Source organism: Ananas comosus, linkage group 22, assembly GCF_001540865.1.
Source record: "Ananas comosus cultivar F153 linkage group 22, ASM154086v1, whole genome shotgun sequence".
Classification (NCBI taxonomy): Eukaryota; Viridiplantae; Streptophyta; class Magnoliopsida; order Poales; family Bromeliaceae; genus Ananas; species Ananas comosus.
In genome coordinates, this window is record NC_033642.1 from 7,960,284 (window position 1) to 7,965,727 (window position 5,444).

Sequence of the window (5,444 nt, forward strand, 5' to 3'; positions counted from 1 at the left end):
CAAATCACATGAAATTTTGATAGAAAATTCTTTATTCTTTATACCATATAAAACAAGATCAATAACTTTGATCTAAAATTTTAATGTCATATCATCATATTTTGTAAGATTTTTATTTTCAGCCGTTTATTTTGAGCTACTTCGATCACTAGGCAAATGATATTGAAAAATTACAAAATTTATTTTCTAGGTACTTCAAATACTCTAGATCAAGTCTAACGGAGCCGATCGTCGATTCGAAAGTTCGAACATCGAAAATAACTTGGAAGCACAGAACGTTCTGTGCTTCCAGAAGCATACCAGACGCACTCCTCCATAGATATATTTATATGATATATGCCTAAAATGGTAACCTGGCCTCTATTTCAACAAATACTTGCTAGCTAGCATGTGTGGGTAAAATTTTTTTTTGTTTTTAAGAAAAAGGTAATATGCAATTCATTTTATTCATTTTCTATATGGGTGAGGCATCACTGGTCTCCAAGAGGTCGAAAAAAAATATAATTATCTATATACTCCTCAAAACTTCAAAAATATCTTATTTACTTTTATTTTTTTTCTTTCCAATATACCTTCATATGTTTTTTCGTTATTCTAAAATACCCCTACAGTTACCATCCGTTAAATTAACTTGAGTTAAACATGAGTTAAATATCTACAAAAATTTAAAAAAATTAAAATATCTCTTTTGCCCTTAATTTAAGGGCAAATAAAAAATATTGATGATGATAGAAAAGTATATTTGAAAAGATCAAAAATTAAAATATTTTTTGTGCTCCTAATTTAAGGACTTACAAGTAAGAAAAGTTGGTGATGGTAAAAAAACATATTTAAAAGGGCAAAATCATAATTTCATAAAGATACCAGCTATTGCTAGCAGTTCATTAACAGAATTTAATTCTAAGGGTATATTAAAAATATGTTGAAACGTAAAAAAAATATTTTCAATATTAATATATTAAAAATAATAAATCATAAAGTCAAAACTTTTTTCAAAAATACATAAGCAATTGCCCAAAAAAAAAAAAAAAACTAACGATTACAATGTGTGGCTAATTATTAGTCATCAAGAACCATTTGATAGGACAAGTGCTACTATTCTATTAATAGGATAGTAGCCCTAGCCTATATATATATATATATAATGAGGCTAGAATACTGATTAGAACAACCACTCTTGATACTTTTAGATTTCAGCGCCTTGATCTACTTCTTGATTACTAATAGCGTTGGATTAAACCTAATTCCACCTATCACTATCATCCCAATCTTACATTCTCCCATCCAATAGCTAAAAATCAAAAGTACCAACCCTCTTGGTACTTTTTAGAGTATTCTACGTTCAATCATATATATAATATATATATATATATATATTATATATATTATATATATAAGTCGACTACTATACAGCTTATGAGTACGATCGCCTTCGTACTCATATGTTGTTTTCGATGATAAATGCTTCCGAATCGACGATCCATATCGTTAAATATTATCTAGAGCATTTAAACTTCTAGAAATCAAATATTATAATTTTTCGATATCATTACCTTGACGATCAAAAGCTCACAAAATTGGCAATTTTTAACGCTCGGTATTAAATATTTGCTAAGTTTAACGGTGAAAAAAGATCGAATAGATTGAATTTTATAGAAATTCTATTCACTAACTAAAAATAAAATCAATAACTTTCGATCTTAAATTTGAAAGATCCGATCATCCATTTTTAGGATGTCATTTCATTTTAACCGTTCATTTTATACCCGCTGATGACTACTTTATAATAATTTTGAAAAATTCGCGAAATTATTTTCTAAAAGTTTCAAATACCTAGATCATATTTAATGGTGCGAATCGTTTGATTCAAAAAGCCAAACATCACAAACAACTTATGAGATCGAAGGCTCTATACTCATAAGAGTATAGTAGCCTACTATATATATAGAGAGAGAGAGAGTTTGAGCTAGAATAACTATCAGTAGTAAATGACCGTTTTACTAACCTATTTGTTTTCGATGATAGAGCTTCCAAATTGACGATCGGCTCCGTTAAATATGATCTAAACCATTTAAACTACTAGAAATCAAATTTCACGCCACTTTCGATATTGTTCTTTTATTCCATCAAGTGAACAGAAAAATAATGGCTGAAAATGAATACTCTAAAAAATGATGATAGGAGTCTTATAATCAAGATAAGAGTATAGATCTTGTTTAAATAGTTTAAAAATTTTCTAACAAAAATTCAATTGATTTGGATATCTTTAACGCCGTTAAACGAGAAACGCCTCCTTATCGACTATTAAAATTACAAATTTTGAAACCCTTTGATCATTAGGCAAATGATGTCGAAAAGATTTGAAATTTGATTTCTAAACACTTTCAAGTGGTATATAGATCATGTTCAACGGAGCCGATCGTCAATTTGGACTCTATCATCGAAAATAATAGATAGTAAACGGCTCGTTTACTACTGATAGTATTCCAGCAAAACTCTCTCTCTCCCTCTATATATATATATATATATATATATATATATTATATATATATAATATAAGATGGGAGAGAGAGAGAGAGAGAGATCTCACTTTCTTTCTTTCTCTCTCCAATAACAAGACGTGAGGAGAGGAGGTGGTGGCCACTTAATTAAAATCTAAAAGAGACATCGTTGCCGTTCACTACGGTGTACTACATCGAGTGTCCCACTACTCCACTCTATCTAGCTGTTATTACAAGTGAAGGTCACATTCCCTTGTTGGTGCTTCTCCTTCTATAAAACTACTCCATTATTTTTCTTTTTCTTTTTCTTTTTCTTTTTCTTTTTTCTTTAAAAAAAAATATCATTCATTCATCCATAAATATGACGCCACCTGCACATATCCATAAAAAATAAAAAAAAATAATGAATATAAATATAAAAAAAAATAATATTTTTATTTTTTTTGTTTTAAATATACCCCTCATTTAATTTTTCATTATTCAAAAATAATACGGTGTTAATACCCGTTAAGCCATCTACGGTTGAATTAGGATTAAGTTTCTACCAGGTTAAAAAAATTAAAATATCTCTTTTACTCCTAACTTAAAGTCAAATAAGAAAAACTGATGACGGTAAAAGAATATATTTGAAAAATCAACAAATTAAAATACTTTTTTTTGTCGCTAACTCTAGGACAAATAAGAAAAGTTGGTGTTAATAGAATAATATATTTGAAAGGACGAAATACTAATTTTACAGAAATAATAGCTGTTTCTAATCGTTCACTAATAGAATTTAATTCTAAATGTATATTTGAAATAACTTGAAAGGTTAAAAAGATACTTTTAATGCTAGCATCCTAAGAGAGATAAATAAAAAAGTCTGAAACTTTTCAGAAATATATATATACTAATTAGAGAAAACACTCGTTCATATTTATTTGAGATTGTATTATGCTGCAGGTCCTAAGTTAGGATTCCACAACGAATTCTTCAGCCTTTTTTGTTTGTCAGATACTCTACTAAAGATGAGCACAACTTGACCATTAGAATCAGAAGTAAAATTTAAACAGCCCTAAAAATCCTAATAATCAAAATAATGTAGTTTTGGATTGCAAAACAAGTGAGGAGAGAGAGAGAGAGAGAGTGAGGATTAGTTTGTAGAGAGAGAAAGCCATACTCCTTACCAACCACCAACCAATATTGTGCCTTGCTTGCCCCACCACCTAATAATAAGAGAGAGAGAGAGAGAGAGAGAGAGATCCTAAGATTGAGTTATAGGTTGGCTTTGTCTCCCTTTCGTGCCTCACACAACTAGCTTAAAACAACAATTTGTTACGCCAAGAATCTCCCACCACCACCACCACCCCCCAAGTTAATAATAATCCAACCTCAACCCCTCTTGTAAAGTTGACTTCTCATTTTCCACCCCCACCACAATTAAATCACTTCTACAACTTATCCTCTTTTATAAAATTTTTGCTCCAAATTGTAAGGAGACCACCTCAACTATAGGCCGTTCTGAAACGACCCCCTCGTTACCTTCGTAATGTTTAACTCATACCTATTTCGAAATCGCATATGATTGAGGGGGTTCGACATACAAAATTGGACCATGTCAACTTATTAAAACTTGATAATTCAATTACTTATAAACTAATCAATATAACAAATCGATAAAAAGGTCAATTGGTTACAAATTGGGTAAAAATGAGCTTATTCTTAATTGTGAGATACATGGTTTGGCCATTTCTAACACAAACACATCCACTATCACTTCCCACTATATTTAGTGCTTGTTAGTTAATTTCCAGTGGGTGAGCTTGAACAAACCAAATTCAAGAATTACTAACAATAAGTAAGCCATTTTTTATAAAGAAAAAAAAATCCACCAAATTTAGGGTGTCAATCCAAAATAGTTAGTTATATTTTAATTTTTATGAAACAAAATGATTTAATTCTTAATTTTTTTGTCCTGAGAATAGTCAAAACTAGTCATGTTAATATCTGAATCCGTAATGCTACGTTTAATTCTATAAAAGTGATTTTGGAATTAATTTGATAGTATAATAATGTTCATGGCCCTTTTGGTTTTTGGAGTTGCGGATTCAAAGTCTCCAAATAACATCTCAAAATTATATGAAGTTAAAAAAAATTTGTAATAAATAAAAGGGTTAAAAAGGAAAAATGTTTAGAGGAGGGAGGAGCGCATTTTCCGTGGTGCCTGCAAATAAAGTCCCAAAAAAGGATGGTCTTTTTTTTCTTTTCTTTTTTCATATCCACCCCCGCCAAAATGCTAAATTAGATAAATATCCCTGTAAAGTTTGCCTTTATGTGTATATATTTAAAAATAATAAATTCAAATCTATTCGTGAAGAGGAATTGAGCTCCTATGTTTTTAAAGGCACCGAGTCATTGGCGCTTGTAAGCTTTTGGCATTTGGATGAAGATTAATTTATAGGATTAGAATGATAGTAGTTTTATACGGTTGAGTGGCTGATCGATTTGCTCAAAGAGATAAGATCTAACGGTGGAAAGCTTACAAGTACCAAATACTTCGTGCTTTTAAAAGCGCCATAGCCGGATTCATGGGAGAGTGTTTATTTATGCAATTTAGTATATTAGCAGCATTTTGTGTGCAAAATAATCAAAAAAAAAAAAACGAACAATGCTACTTATACATGACTAAAAATATATATTTTATATAGTATATCCATCTAATTTGTCATCTCACATGATTAGTAAATCTGTTCCACCATAGTCAAGATATACATGATGCTCCACTTTTCAGGAGACCATCTATTTTAGGACTATTCTAATTTCAACACACTTAAATTTTTTGAACTTTATAGATTTAACTACCGTCCAAAATATTATAGTCGCATTAAGAGATTTTGACCATATTTTTTTTTATATATAAAACTATTTTAAATTTTAGAAGTGTCGTTATATATATATATATAT